The sequence below is a fragment of the Python bivittatus genome, unplaced genomic scaffold (assembly GCF_059951505.1).
Source record: "Python bivittatus isolate LINGU-HERP-01145 unplaced genomic scaffold, Pbiv_v1 ctg000020_np1212, whole genome shotgun sequence".
NCBI classification, from domain to species: Eukaryota; Metazoa; Chordata; class Lepidosauria; order Squamata; family Pythonidae; genus Python; species Python bivittatus.
This window is the reverse complement of record NW_028277030.1, coordinates 42,632,981-42,649,146: the sequence shown is the minus strand read 5'-3', so window position 1 is coordinate 42,649,146 and position 16,166 is coordinate 42,632,981. Positions and strand designations below refer to the sequence as shown.

The window sequence follows — 16,166 nt, the reverse complement described above, 5'->3', positions numbered from 1 at the left end:
GGCCATGATTGCTTCTGAATGGTGTTCCCTAATGTTTTGTTTCAACGGAGAATGATTCTCAAATGTTTGAAGCTCCACTGCATCTATAAAGTGGTTTCAAACTATCAGATGCCTCTGTGTTTTGCTTACTGTTTTCACTGTGAGATTATCATCTGGTGCTCTGATGAATTTTCTAGCTACTTTATAGACAAAATTTTTGTAGTCAGTTCTAGTTCAGAGGCACAGCATGAAGTACTGGACGTAAAACCTATTTCTGTCTATTTGGATTTGATTTTCATGCCTTCGTTGCTCATGAACACACGGGTATTCCTTGTAGTATTTCTGTTGCTAGCAGAAAAATTTCAGAAGATGGTGAAGGTTAATTGCTTATCAATACTATAATGAAACATGGGCCCTGGATGTAGGTAGGTTAAATCTTGACAAGGCTAGTGGTTAGCACAATCATTCATAAAAGTAAGCCTTTCCTGACCATGCAATTTGTGGTGCCTGGAGCAACATATTGCAGAGATAGCCAGAGGGCTTTCCATCAAAACCTATTTTTCTTACTTTTCTAGAGCTAAATACTGATGCAACTCTCCCAGTGCAGAGCATATTACATTTGATTGAATGTGTGTTTTTCAAACACTTGAGTGTTAGGTGGCTTCATCTACTGCTTCAGAAGAATCTCTTGATAAGAATGGCTCTAGGGAGCCATATTAAACTGTAGGGTTATGTAGCACTTTGCATTCATCCTCCAAAAGATGCTTCAGAGTATTTAGGAGTATAAATATAGCACCTGACTATAGGATTTTAAAGCAGCTGCATCTTTTCTTAGAATTGCATGATCCTGGGAAAGATGGGGCTGCTATAAGAGGTTGCAGATATGTGCTATGTTCATCGTACTCCAACGCAGTCAGAAGCACTTTTTGAAGTTTGAATCCTAAGGACTGCCCAGCCCTATTAAATTGTGCAATAACATCTGAACTGGGAGGTTCATATATTTTCTATCATACCCTCTTAGATCTGTTAGATATTATATTGTGGAACTGGATTTGCTGATCACACTAAACCATAATATCACTTCTTTGATTTTGACTCTGTGTTACTGTTTGACAGCTTATTTATTATTTTACAGATAGATGTGTTACCAACTCCTGAATGGCTCTCGGTGGCTTACCAAAACATACATAAGCATAAAAAAATACAGTCAGCACAATAAAGAATGAAACTCTAAAAAGTCTCAATAAAAGAAACATAAAAAACATCTCCTAAAATGTAATAAATTGATGACAAGTCTTATCTCCAACGACAGTTTGATCAGCAAATAGACCTTGCAGTGAAAAAGCAGATTTGTCTACTCTTTTAAATGTATAAAAAAGGTGTTCTGTTGAAAATTTGAGAGTGTGGAGCAGATTATACCAGAGTAGGTGGTCTGCAGGTAACTTGGGGCCTAAGGCATAAAAGATTTATTTAATGAACCCTGCCTCTGTGATTTATGTGAGTCTAATGGTGGCTTACTGTGATGTGTGAGCCCAACCAAGTTCAGACTCCAAGTTCTTGTGGAAAAGCATGTTTTAGTCATTCTATAAAGTTTTCTCTCCTTTGTTGCTTACAAGCTCACTAAAGTGCTTGGTGCTTGCACTGCATGACTATTCTATTGCATTTCTGTTTGAGGCTGGATTTGTTACCTAACCAAAAAATAGGATTCTGATGTTTTCATTGTCCAGACTTAGCCAGATTGGAGTTGTCAATAAATACTGCTAAATAATAATGGACATCTATCTATCTACTGTGTGTGTGTGTGTGTGTGTCTGTCTGTCTATCTTTATTAGAATGTTCCTATCAAATAATGCTCAAGATCATATGACCACTTGGGTAATATAAATGCCAGCAGGAAGACTTGAGAACATTATTTAAATGCATAGATTATTTTAAAACATATTACTAAGATTCACTAATTACTAATCACTTATCCAAACAGTCATTTGTATAGATAGTGAATGTGATAGCAATGTAATGGAATAGGAGACATTTAGTTGGTGTATGTGACTGCTTCGTAGAAGTGGTATAGAAAACATCAGTGCAAATAATTTGGTCTAAGTGGGCCATTTATTATATATATTGAGCTAAAAGTTTTGCTCTAATACTGCAAGTTGCCTATTAGTAAATCTTTTACTGCCTTCCTACATTGCAGAAAAAATCCAGGAACCGAAAGTCTTATCTTCTGACTTCCTATCAGTATCAGAGACTTCTCAATTTTCATCCCTGCAATCAGTTGTCAGTAAGCTTAACATGTTTGGGCACTGGAGCAGGTAGACTTGGCTGAGCAGCAATAAATATGTCTGTTCCCCAAGATAGTAAATGGCATTATCTTTGAAAGGAGAGACTTATTCCAAGCCTCTGTTTATAATTCAGAATCGGAGTTGTCTTCTGTTCCACTCCATTTGTCAGTATCTATAACAGAGTCTCTTGATCCAGAAAGACTGTATTGGCTTTCCAGCTGCAGAATGACAGCCTAGAGGAAATGGGCACATTGCTCTTGACTGCAATGGAGAAAAAGAGATTTAACCATTTCATGTTCACATAAATACTGACTGGGCTGCTGGGGTAAAGATCCAATAATCAAATCCACAAAGGAAGGCAAATCAAATACTATAAGTAAATATAATCTAGTCTTCCTCCTCTTCACATGAGTCCAGGATGGCTTACATCAAAAGAGGTGGAGTTTTGTTCTCCTGAAGCCAGTCTCCTAAATTTGGTGGCACGTCTATGTGACAGAATCCTATTCACATACACATCTAGCTGTTGTCTGCTGTGCCTTATGGCCTTCTGAAGATTATAAAATACGCTTGCAAATGCATCTGCTTTGGACGCAGCTCAGGGCTATTTTAAACAGCCTGGAATAGACTTTCCAGACCTGATTTTCCAGTCTCCACTGCTTCAATCTCATGCTGCTGTGAGAGGCAGATGCATGCTTATTATAGCTATACTTTGCTTTTCCCCCCAAAAGGTCAGTCAGGAGCACACAATTCTCACCCATACTATGAAGCTGGTAAGGTTGAAATGTTGACTGGCTCAGCTGAGGATTTGAATCTTCACTGTAAAGTAAGGCTGACTCTAGCCACATCCACACAGAATCCTAGCCCCACCACATCCCATCCACCAGTCCCAAAATGTACATTTTCATATCTCTGCATGTATTTCAAGGCCAGCCCATAACTTGTGGCAGCCAGTGCAAAACAGAAAGCCAAGCAAATACAAGTTTGAAAGGCTTTATTGATGTGTTGTAATAGCTGTGATCCAGGTTAGTAATTAGCCAGACAGCACTTAAGCCTTTGCTGGAGAAAATCTATCTATGTGGTTGCTAAGAGTCAATGCTGACTTGATGACACATAATCAGAATTTAAGACTTAGAAAGTTCAGAGTCTGTAACTTGCTTTATAACTTGAGCTGTAGTGATCTAGCAAAAGAAAGGCACAGCCAAAAGAGTCTTCAAACAGTCCAGGGTTTGAGGCCCAGAGAATTCCATAAACTGGTTCAGTGATAGGAACTGAGTCCTAGAGTTGTTTGCAACAGAGGGCAAGGGCCTGGAGGCTCCTCTTATATAGCCCCAGCTGCTGCCATGGTTTGATTAGGGATACTGCTGACCTTTCAAGATGTGTTGATCACTTTGTTTCGTTCTTTATAACTGTCAGCATGATCCTGGCCAAGGTGTCTTGCCAGAATCTGGCTCCTCATTATACAAATTAGGTCTCACCGGCTCAGACTCATCAACCCTTAAGCTGCTGATTAGGTGTCTGATTGTCTGCTGACTGAGCAGGCTGATGGTCTGTCTGTGGTGCCTCAAAAGACAGAGTCAGCCTCCAGAGAAGAGATGCCAGTGGATGGAAGCAAGAGGGATGCATCTCCTGTATCCCTGAGTCCAGAAGCAGCCCTGCTGGGACCCTTTTCTGCCAGTGAGAAGGTCTCCCTAGCAGATGTGAATGCCAGGTGGTGTGAAGATATGTAGAGCTGACTCTGGGGATAGGGAAGGAATGAATGAGCCACTAAGAGGCTGGAGGTGGTGGTGGTGACTTTCCGAAAAGATTACACAGTCCTGAGAAAGAGGAAAGCATGAGATAAACTCAAAATGCCCCCACCTTGATTTTGTTAATACAAGGTGGGGCAGAAGAAACTTTGTCAGGCTTTCAAGATTCTGTTGTTCTACCATACTATGAGAAAGAGCATTCCTGGAATCCCTGAAGTCCCGTTTCTTGATCTGGGCTGCCTCAAGGGGCTGACATCATCACAGAAAGTTTTGTTACTAGAAAATCACAGTTCTACATAATCAGTTGTATTTTAGCAAATAGTTGATGTTGCAAAAATAAATGTAATGAAACCTCTCACAAAGTGAGCAAAGTCATCATCAGCAACAACTACACCCAAGCCAAACAGGACAGTTTTTATTGGAAAACAAGGAAATTAATGACTATCCATCACGCACTACACTTGAAGTGACATTTACAGATTATACATACTAGAAACAGAGGTGGTAGAGAACTATTGCAAATAAAACAAACTGGAAGAAGAAAAATATAGAATGATTACCTCAGGAAAAATAAAGAGGGTCTGCTTTTGGAAAATTGTGAGGAAAGACTGCTGACTGGAAATCCCTTACAGACTTTTTGCATGAAACGGAAAAAAAAAATGAACTTATGATTTATGGTTTTGATTATTAGAAAAAATAGATTATAGAAAAAAGAGGGGAGTCGTAACCACAGAGTAGGAGGTAATTTTGTATTTGTACATATCATTACTGTAGAGAAAATCAGAAGGTACTTCTATTTCTTTTCATTCTTTCTTTTTTGCACTTTTGGCTTTTTCTTTGTTTTCTTTTTTTTTCTTTAGATTCTTGTTACTTTTTATCTCCTTTTAAATTTTTTAATAAAAATTATATTTAAAAAAAGGAAAATTATAAGGAAAGATTCCTGAAAACAACAGAAGCTAAATTAAAATACAAGAAAGTAATTCAAAGTAGGATAACATCTATAAAAACAACTCCATGGCCAGAATACACACGATACTGAAGGAAAAGCAGATCAACATGTACCATGATTGTGTTTGAAATCTGGAATGCTTACAAAAGAAATTGGGGAAACAATCACAACAGTTTGGTGATAAGACCTGGAAACCACTACCACCAAAGCCAATACTGAATGTATTTCCAACACTGCCAAATGCCAAGTATGTAGAACTAAGAGCAAAACTGTAGATCCTCCTATTAAAGGCCGCAATAAAATTACAGGATTGCAAAAACTGTCCATTGGAATGTATGTAGAACATTTGGCATCATTGTTTGCCAAAACCACTGGGACGATGTGCCTGAAAAGGTTTTGCAAAATGAGATCAGAATTTTGTGGGATTTCAAAATTCAAATGGGTAGGTACTTAGAGTGTAATGCAACAGAGATTACTGTTATGGAAAAGAAGAAAGTGTGGTTCATGGATAGGCAACCCCTGGAGATAATCAAAACGATGAAAAACAGATGGAGAAAATAACAAAATGTCATGATCTACAGATAGAGGCTGAAAGATTTTACAGGGAAAAGTCAATTCTCATACTGATTATAAACCAATAAAAGGTAACAGGCTTTTTTCTCAGCTGGGTACTTCTCAAATACCTTTTTCTGAGGATACGTTTGCTTCAGAGTCAACGCCAAATGACTGGTCAGTAGGACCACTTTGCTTCTGTACTCCAGCACATCATGAAACAGCCAACCATCTGGCTGATGAGATTGCACAAACTGAAAAGGTAGCTACCCTGGCGGTCAATGTAATTTTTTCCTCAATCTGGAGTAGCAAATGGTGAACAAGATGAGGTAGATGAACAAGAGAACAAGTCTTTGGAATCATGGAAGGATGAATTGGCCTGAAGCAAGAAGAGGTTACATGCTACTGTCAAGGTCATAGTTTTTTTCCCTGTGGTGGTCTGACTGATAGATGCATAGCTTAGACACATAAGCAGTGCAGAGAAAATGAAAGTTTCAACTCTTTAGAATCACCTGAAACTTAACTATAGAAATACTTTGTATTAACTTTTTAAATATTTTGTGCTGATATAGATTTATTTTGTAGTTTTTTAAAATATTAGAGTAAGAGGTGAATGTATTTTATATCTATAGCTGTACCAGAGAAAGTCAGAAGTTTTTTTTCTTCTGTATTTTCTCTTTTGCTGTTTTCTCTCATATATTGTAACACATGAGTACTGACAAACAACTTCTAGGAGAGAGATGGAGAACTTTTGCAGAGCTGACAATTGTGGCAAAGTCCAAGGAACTGGTGAGTAGACCATTTCCTTGGAACCTCTTCATATAAGGAGAGGATGGCAGATCATCCACATGTGCTCTGGATGGATGCTCCTCGCAAGGAGACTGCAGGACAGCAGTCTCCTGTGGATTTGAGTACTAGGAGACTACGGGATCAGCCATCTTGCTCGCAACCACAGCACAGCCTTTTAAAGGACACTAGGTTCACAAACTTCACTTTCTAATCACCTTTGGATATCACCTATTAACCTTCTTAAAGCTATTAGAGACCTTTGGAACAAGAAGTTTGAAAAGTGTTAATTGTTTATCTTCAACTTTGTTGAAGTGTTCAACTCTGAAGTGTTAAGTGTTTATCTTCAACTCTGAACAAAATAAAAATGAATTATACGCTTAAGAACCTAAAAAAATTGAAATAAACAGCAAAAAGCTAAATAAGCTTTTGATCTAAGAAAGTTATAAATTGATTCAGCATCCAGATAAATTTGGAATATTGACTTTTACTATAAGATTTTGGAATTAACTATAAAAAATAACTTCTCATGGGCAACAGACTTATTTTGGCTATCCTGGCTATTGCAAATCATAACAAAAGATAAGTGATGATTTTAGAAACTGGACACTAGAGAGGACTAAAGATTTTAAGCAGAAGAAAAAAAAATACAAGCCTATTCTTGATGTCAGTTAATACTGGGGCTTACAAAATGACACAAAATGTTGTAACATTGGAAATATTAAAGATCTTTGAAGAATGGAGCCAGAAATAAGTAACTACAATATCAACACTGTCAGTAATTATATCTGCTTCTATGGATAGACTATGTCTAAAAGATGTTATTGAAGGAACGACAGATGTGGAACAAATTTTATCTGACAAGACAGAGAAAGTACAAAATGTTGAACCTCAAATGTCAGGCCAAAAGAATGATTTGGAAAAGGATGCTTTACTGGATATACAAAAGAAAGTGGCTGAGGTTTTAAAAATTAAGAGGGAAATACAAATGATAAACCAAGAGAAAACATTAAGAAAATGTTTTCTAATTGGATCACAAAAGAGGCTTTTTAAAGCCTTGAAGAAATCTATGTGAAGGGATAAAGAAGAATTGAAGAGAAATCAAATCCTATGACAATATTTGAATTAAAGATTAAGATTAAGGAAGGAATATAAAGTTCATTTCTTTCATCAAGGTTAAAATAAGACATTTTTTGCAATGTTCTGGCAACCCTTTATTGAACTGAAAAGTTGATGCTTTATGGATTTGCTTATCGATAAGGGATGGGATATGGGATGAAGTAATATCTGTTTAACCTTATAAGGGGCGAAAACTTATTAAATGTGGGTGTACTTGTGATGAAAGTTGGAAGTCACTTTATATATTTCTTTTCTTTTTCTTCTTTCTTTTTCTTTTTTCCAGCACTTTTTATTCTTTCCATTCTCTTCTCTTTCTCTAAGTTTAGTTTGTATTAGTTTTTACTATTGTAATCAAAATTCTTAATAAAAAATATTCAAAAAACAAAAAAAGATGAGTACTGACAAACTTGTTTCACTATAGGACCTAGAAATCATATTGATAATGTGTTTTGTGGCAGAACGAAGAGCCTTGCTAAAACTATAACTGAAATGGCTACAAAAAAACCCTGAGTTCATCATGTGTGGAGTGAGGATACCAGCTGAAGTCAGTACCCTACCTGAATAGTGAATAAGCTCATCAATCAAAATGTCAAGAAGGCATAGGAATCCACAAAGAAACCAATAGAAACATCCTCATATTTTTAAAAAAGCAAAGAATATTAAGAATTGTGGAAATTGCAAGCCAGAGGGAAAGATAAACCTCAGGAAATTGGCAAATATTCTTGACCAAGAAAGTGAACCTGAAAAAGGCCACCACAATTGTGGGATAAGGGTGCTGGAAGGCCAACAACTGGTCATAAAAGTCAAGACCTGATCCAGAGGTCCCAGAGTGATTGAAGAGGTAGACACGTGGAATTGGTAATACACTTGAGTAGCTGTACCAGTTCAAGAGAGCAGCCTTGAAAAAACCACAAAGAAAACGGAAAAACTCATTGCATAGCCCTAATGTGGCACTTACCAATTACAGTGCTTTCTGCCCTTTACAAGAGGCAAATAATTTTGTTTGTCATCCACAACCTGTCACAAATAAGCTAGTGTTCTTTAATTTTTCAAAGCTAAACAGCTATCTAACTCAATTTGACCCCAAGGCTCATTCCCTCCATCTTATTCATTCTTTGTTTTCATTGAAAAGAACAGAACAATGGTTGATTATCTACTTCTTAAAATAATCTAAACTGATCAACAGTAACATTTCCTTCACACAAAGTTACTAAGGAGGTTTTTAGACTGAAAGCTGTATTTGCTCCTCAAAATATCTTAATACCCCTTCCTCCCTCCCCCCCCCATTGCACTCCTTCAAACCTATGGTGTCACCTAATGGACAGCCAAAACAAGTGAGGACATTGGACATTTTGCATAAGGAAAAGCAACTCATGGTTCCTGCAAGGTTGGGAGTTTTTCCTTCTAATGGTTCTCCCATCCTTTAAGCTAACCCCCAAAATACACTGAGAAGGAATGTTGAAAATGCTGACTCTACTACCCAGATAGCAAGTGCACCCCACCCACTCTTTTCTTCTTGCTATGGGCTCTGCCCATTCCCTAAAAGAAACAGGAGGGAATATAGATTTTTGGGGCTCTTAAAAACTTGGCAAACCTCCTTTTCCATTCATATTACTTCAAGTATCTCTATGGAAACTGCTGTTGTAGCAAGCTCTTGTAATGGTAGTGTTTTAAATTATGAAGCAGGGGTTTTAGATTTGATTAATAGTTCTGATCAACATTTCATTCTGTTTCTAATACCTTGGAAAATTGTGGGCTGGGAAAATAGCAGGATAGAAGCCCATAAAAATTAATTTATAAAGTATTTAAATCCTCCATTTTAACTTCAATTTGGGCAACCCAAATCCAACATGATATTTGTAGAGGGTAAAGTTATTTTGAGGAATGAAAAGAGGATTGAGTTTATTATAACTCCATTGTTTTCTGGTTGTATTGATTCCTGTGTTAGGAAACCATTTGTTTTCTATATTAACCTGATAAGGGCAGACCAGGGGATTATAACTGTCCAGTCAGAAAAGGAGATGAATAATCATCCCCTTGATCTTATCTTTCCTGACCCAGTTGGTGTTATCCTGGATAATCTAAACAGGGATTTGTGCAACCTGAAAAGCCAAGAAATTTGTAATCTCATTTCTAATTTGTGGGACTCAGGAAGGATAGGAGAAGTAATAGATAAATATGATCCAACATCAGGTAGCAGCAGGAAATGCTCTTCTGCCAACTTAATTTCTAGAAACTCAGCAGCAAGGGAAACATCCCTCTTAAGGAGACATTTATGAACACAATATTGGGTTACCTGGCAATGAACTGCTAACAGGTCATGTAATTCAAGAAGCCCTAATAACAGAAACCACCCATTTGATTCCATGGACCCACACTGAGAGATTGTATCCATTAGAGTTTGACAAAAGCCGAAGTTTGAAATTGCTTTTCAAACAGGTGAGCAAACAGGGAGAGCAACAAGGTTTGGTGGCAGAGGTCAAGGGGAACACAACTTTTCTTTTTTTTCTCTTGTATTTATTTAACAATATTTGTAGTCCACTCCAATCCTGATGGATTCTGGACAGTGAACAACAAAGAACAAAGGACAAACTGAACAAAACAAAGCAGCAAAGTAATCAAACTTTCTATGATAAGCCCTCAGAATCAACTAGGGCCAAAGAAATGCAAGGAGGGTTGGGATCACTCGTACACGTATGCATCTTATTTTAGGGATTCTTACTAGGACTGCATCCACTATATACTACTTTTCCTCTTTCCCTCCTTTTTCTTTGATACGCAGGCTTGAATTGCTCACACTAGTGTTCATTACCAGGACTTAGTACCTGCTCTCCCAGCTGTAGGGTGGAATGTACTTTTTCCCTCAGCCTGAGCTCTAGTCCTTTTTCAGCCCCCCAGGATTGGCTGCCTTGTTTGCTGGCTGGTGTTTTCTAGACTTTTTGCAAGTTTCTCTTGCTCTATCTTGAGCTGCTGTGGAGACTTTGGCATCTCCCAGTTTCAGCTGGAAGGAGAAGTTTGTTACAAAGCTGTTGGTGCTGCTTTAGAGGTTAGCATGGATTCAGGGCTCTGTCTCTGCTCAGTTTGCAGTTGCTGGCACTTACAAACCAACTTATGCTTCTTCTGTGCCTCCAGTTGCCCATTATTCACGGGCTCCAGTCCCATTCACTCACTAAGCCAGGTTCTTCCTGGGAATCTTGTGTTTTGCTCTGCTCTGATTTGCAATTTTGATGGATTCTCCTTTCTCATTTTCCCCAACACACACACTTTCAATGGGCAATTTCAATTATCTTGACATCTGCTGGAAGTCTAAATCTGCCAAGTCAGATGCCCAACACATTCTTGTCCTCTCTTGCCGATAACTTAATTTGTCAGAAAGTGGAAGAAAAAACAAGGGGGTCTGCCATCCTGAATGTAATCCTCATCATCAAGGAGGAGTTTGTTGAAAAATTGGTGACTAATATCTTGGGGGGAAGTGGTTGTTTTATCCTTGAATTCATGATATCAGTGGAGGAGCTGAGAGGAGTCAGACCAGTATACTGCATTTCAGAAGAACAGATTCAGACATACTCCAAGGGAAGATAGGTCAGATTCAGTGGCTTGTAGAAATACAGCCAGGAAGGGTGGGAATTCCTATTAATATGCTGAAGGTGCAATTGCAAAAAATCTTCACAAGAAAGAAAATGAGAGGAATTTGAAAGCGGCCACTGGGGGTGCATGCAGAGCTCTCTAAAATGCTGAAGAGGAAAAAGGAGATGTACAGGGAATGGAATGAGAGGAGCATTGCCAAAGAAAGTGTGGCAATCTCCAGAAACAGTCAGGCTAAGGCTAAGCTAAGGCTTGCAAGAGATACTTAAAAACAATGAAAAAAGGGATACTTGGGATATATTGGAAGAAAAAGGAGAGCCAAAGAGGATGTTGGTGTATTGCAAGGAGAAAGTTGTGAGTTGATAATGAGTGGTGGGAAGGCAACATTATTTTGAATCTGTATTCTCTCAAAAGGGAAATGGAGCCCTAGCTCCCCCCCCCACCTCATTATGCTATGGGGTGGGGGAGGAAGTGGCTGCAGCTTAGATTAGGCAAGGAGAGAGTATGAGAGAATGCCACTATTTTAACTGAATTCATATCTCCAGGGCTACATGAATTATAGCCTAAGATACTGAAGGAACTTAGTAAAGGTGACTGCAGAATGGCTCTTGGTAATCTTTGAGTGCTCCTGGAGGATTGGCAAGGTCCCTGAAGATTGTAGGAGAGCAAATCTTGTCCCCATCTTCGAGAAGGGGAAGAAGGAGGCTCAAGGAAACTGTAAACCTGTCAATGTGGCTTCTATGCTGGATGAAGCCCTCAAACAGATTATCAGTCAATGGGTTTGTGATCCCTTGGATAAGCATGATGCAAAAACAAGCACCAGAATAGGTTTGTCATAAAGAAATCATGCCTGACTATTCTGATCTCCTTTGATAACTATCTTAGTAAACCAAGGGAGTGCAGTAGACATCAAGCACATGGATCTCAGTAAAACCTTTGACAAAATGCCTCACAATATTCTCCTTAGAAATTGTAAAATATGATATAATATGACTCTTAGACTCATGATTGGCTGACTGATTGCATCTAAAGAAGATTCATTAATAGCTTTATTTCAGCTTGAAGGAAGAATTGAGTGGAAGGCTCTATCGATGTGCTGTTCTACATTTTTATGAGAGACTTAGAGGAGAGGGTTAAGGGGCTGCTTATCAAGTTTGCAGATGACACAATGTTGGAAGGGATGGCTACACCAGAAGGGAGAGATTTCAAAAAGATCCAGATAGACTTAAACAATGGACTGAAATGATAAATATGATGGAATTAAGAAAGAGAGTTCTGCATCTCAGGAGGGGGGGACATCTGCCTTGGCAATAGTCTGTGTAAAAAGAATCTGGATGTTCTTGCAGACCGCAAGTTAAACATGAGCCAGAGGAATGATGCAGCTGCTGGAAAAATAAATGTTGCGTTGGGGTGCATTTACAGGACCACAGAGTTCAGATCATGGGAAGTAATTGTTCCATTCTAGTCTGCCCTGTTGCATCCAGTTGTGGGCACCACAGTTCAAAAAGTATAATGATAAATTGGAGCAAGTTCAGTAACAACTGAGAGTAGATATGATAGTAGTCTTGAAATATCCAAAATATCCCTCTTATATCATATATTGGCTAAAACTACAAGAAAGTTGGTTTGGACTAAATGTCAGGAAAAACTAAAGTTGGTTTGGACTAAATGTCAGCAAGTTTACAGGTTGCCACATTAGGTGGTGAGTTTTCTTTTATTGGAGGTCTTCAACAGAAGCTGGATAGGCCTTTGACACTCAAGTGAATTCTATACTTAAAGTTAACCATGACTGTTTCTTTGTATGTAATGAAAAAATACCCCACAAATTATTAAAATGATCTTATTTAATTAAAGTCAGTTGAATTACAGTACAGAGGACACATTGTTAACTCTTTTTGTAATATTAGGTCTCATTCAGAACAATTACATGTTTAGCACAAGTGTCCCAAAGAGTTCCCTTGTCGGAATAATATATAATACTAGATTTTGATATGAGTATTTTTCTTAACAATCAGAACATGACAGAGATTTCTGACTCACAGTCTGAAATTGGTGCAAGTGTTTCATTTTGTCATGTGGTATTTGATTCATTAAGAAAACAAATCTCTGAAAAGAACAGGAGAAATGCCACATGCAGGTTGATAGAGGAGACAATTTGTGTGTATGAAGTTGTATTCACACACTGTACTCCCATAAGGACATTTCCATCAGGGCAGTCACGTGCAGGGAACCCCATATGTTGGCAATGACCACTCATTAAAGGCCTGCAAAATACTTCTAGGTAAATAGACTAGCAATCAAGGGAGCTTTGTTTAATGCTTTAAGTGAGTGCATGGATATGTAATTGATGCAAGACAATGTTTAAAACAAAATTTCAGTTCATTTTCACATACTGAATTCAGGATAAAGAGAGCTCTATCTTTATCAGATTATCTTATTGTGGCAAACCTAATATACAACATCAAATACAGTATTAAAATGTGTGTGTCCATAAAGCTATTGTTGAACTTTATTAAAATGTGTTGCAGTTTCAGTCTCCTCTGGAATTGGCACAAACCCCTAACTCAGAATTGCTCTAATAAAAATCTCTAAATCTATATAAAGTGCATTTGGAATAAGAATTTATGGAATAAGGAAGTTCAAAAATTACCTAAAGTAAATCCAATATAAAATGGACCTCTGTTTATTCTATAAATCTGTTTTTATTAAAACCCTCAAATTAAAATAGTGAAAAGGGATCACTTTGTACAAACAGAAAATTGCTCAGTGGTGTTATTAATAGCATAATATTTTTATACAGAACATGATTATGTTATATCTTTTATACAGGAAGGACTTCAGCTTTGCATAAATAAAACTCAAGAGAATGGAACATTTATTACTTGAATCCTGAACATTGTACAGCAGGAATAGTAAAACTACAGGAGATAAAACTCAAGACAGCAACCTTTTTAAAAACCAAAACAAAGCCAAATATACTAGTTGGATTAGAGATAGCTCCACAACATGAATGACATTGGGTTTCCTTTGTTTCTGAACAGTAAGACTTTGAGCTAAACATGATTCCCAGACTCTGAATGCCTGACAGTATTACTCTGTTTACCCAGAATTGGGTCTTTCTGTTGTCAGTGAGACTTTGTCTCTAGCATGTGTGTAGCAAAATGCATCTATGGGCATGTTTGCTGACTTCAGCATGCTGTGTAATGCAGGAGTCAAAAACCTAAATGTTAGAATATACTTCTAAAATTGTGAAACAGTTCTAATTATCTTACACTATTTGGACCAAATTAATTTAAACCAAAGAGTCTGCTTCTTCCATATGAATAAAGCATACTTGTTTCAGTAAAAGCATTCTTTTTTAATGAACAATATGTATTTTTCTAATGGTGGTACACTATACCATAGTATGAGCCATGAGACAACTTATTACTAGGAAAGTGTGAATTGTTCCAACACGGAACAGCCAGTTGCTTGGGGGGGGGGGGAGGAAAGTGACCAGGTCATTGGGAGCAGTTAAGGGGAGGTAGGGAAAGGAAAGTGCTGGGAAGATCAGCAGTGGGCCAACATATAGGCCATGCAGAAGAGACTGATAGGTGGGGCACAGTAGTTTTGCCCAACTTGCTTCATAAGAACCCTCCAGATTGTATTTGGCTGAAACCTGGAAGAATCAAAATGTTCTGAGTTTTGGTTCTCCCAAACCACAGCCTACCAGGAACCATTTGGCAAAACTCCCAAAATACAATGGGTTGAAAACAAAGCTTTGTGTGTGTGTGTGCGTGTGATGCCCACTTCTACTTACTGAAATATATTATTATCAAGTAAGCACAAGATGCATATATAGCAATTGAAACTTGAGTATCCCAATACTCAAAGGAAAATCAAAAAGCCCCTGAGGTGTCATGCTCCTCCTGGGGGATTTCTTGGTAGGATTTTTTGATTTTTGAATCATCCCAAAGTCTCATCTTCCACCAGGGGTTGAGGTACTGGTGGAAGAAAATATACCCACCCAAGCAGAGAAATACTTCTTGATTTTTAAAAAAGAAAATTTGAGTTCTAGTCATTGCATTTAAATGCATGGGCCAGAAAAGCTCATGTTGTTGTTGCAGATATTTTGAAGTGTAGATATCTTTCCTGTTACCTATTGCATTTTTCCCCAATTAACTCTCACCTATATTTAAATCTCTCTTTAATGCCAAAGTGGTTGTTGCAAATAAACAGAACAAAGCTACTTAAATACTAAAGGTAAACAAACTGAATTCTCAGCATCAACACAAAAGAAATCAAAATAGTATTTAATGAAAATAAAGGCTTTGCACTCTTTCCATCCCCATGCCCAGAACAGACACAACATTCAGATACAACATGCCAAAGCTTAGGTGCCATCACTATCAAGGAGACCTGTTTCTGGCTGCTGCAACACCAGAATCACAAGCTGGCCTGACCTTAATTGATGTGTGAGCCACACAGAAGAAACCCGCCTTCAGAAACGGGGGACAACAGGTAAGATTTTAAAACTTAAAAATCAGCATTTGAAGCCTGGGTTTAAATGAGTAACTCACAACATTGAGCCAGCAGAGATTGAAAATGGGATTGTGTCACTTTTTCTGTACATGTAGGGGCATGTGTCTGTGACAGAAAGAGAGAGAGATGTAGTACTTCATTACAAAGTAACTTTAATATTCCTCAGTTTAAGGAACCTTGAATTGTGCTGGCATCTTTAGCATGGACACTTCTTGTTAGCCACTGCTGCATTGAAGGGAAGCCAAGTGCAAGAGGATGAAGCATTCATTAAGAGTGACTTGGTTTTACAAAAAAGGGGTCTGCAAGCTGCTTCGTGGTATATATGCTTGGCAAATGCCTCAGCCACATGTATATCATCTAGAAGGATCACTACTAAAGCAGAATTTGTACCAATTCCCCACCTCCATGCCATATGCTTGGAAAACATCATCTAAACCAGATCAAAGACAGGAATACAATTTTAATTATACTTTTGACATTAACAAGACAAAAATCAATCTGTACATCTTTAAAAATCTGTACATTTCAAAAAGGTAGCATTACTTATATTTAAGGAAAATCTTAGAAACAGCTGCCATCCCAGTGATCCAATACTGTTCTATTAATGCATGTATTGTGCAAGCTTGCAGACATAGGACTACCCAGTCA

General features: G+C 37.9%; 1 long non-coding RNA gene across 19 annotated transcripts in view; it reads left to right on the top strand.

Moving 5' to 3' along the window:
* The window catches only part of LOC107326363 (uncharacterized), a 92,743-nt gene that overhangs the window by 63,633 nt on the left and 12,944 nt on the right, over window positions 1–16,166 (top strand). For 10 of the 19 annotated variants that reach the window (XR_003085793.2, XR_003085794.2, XR_003085791.2 and 7 more), the window contains one exon: window positions 15,335–15,497. This is a non-coding gene — a long non-coding RNA (uncharacterized LOC107326363). Of the gene's footprint in view, window positions 1–4,903; window positions 15,498–16,166 lie in introns of those variants that run through there. The other 9 variants (XR_003085796.2, XR_003085792.2, XR_015795629.1 and 6 more) reach the window with 6 other exon arrangements.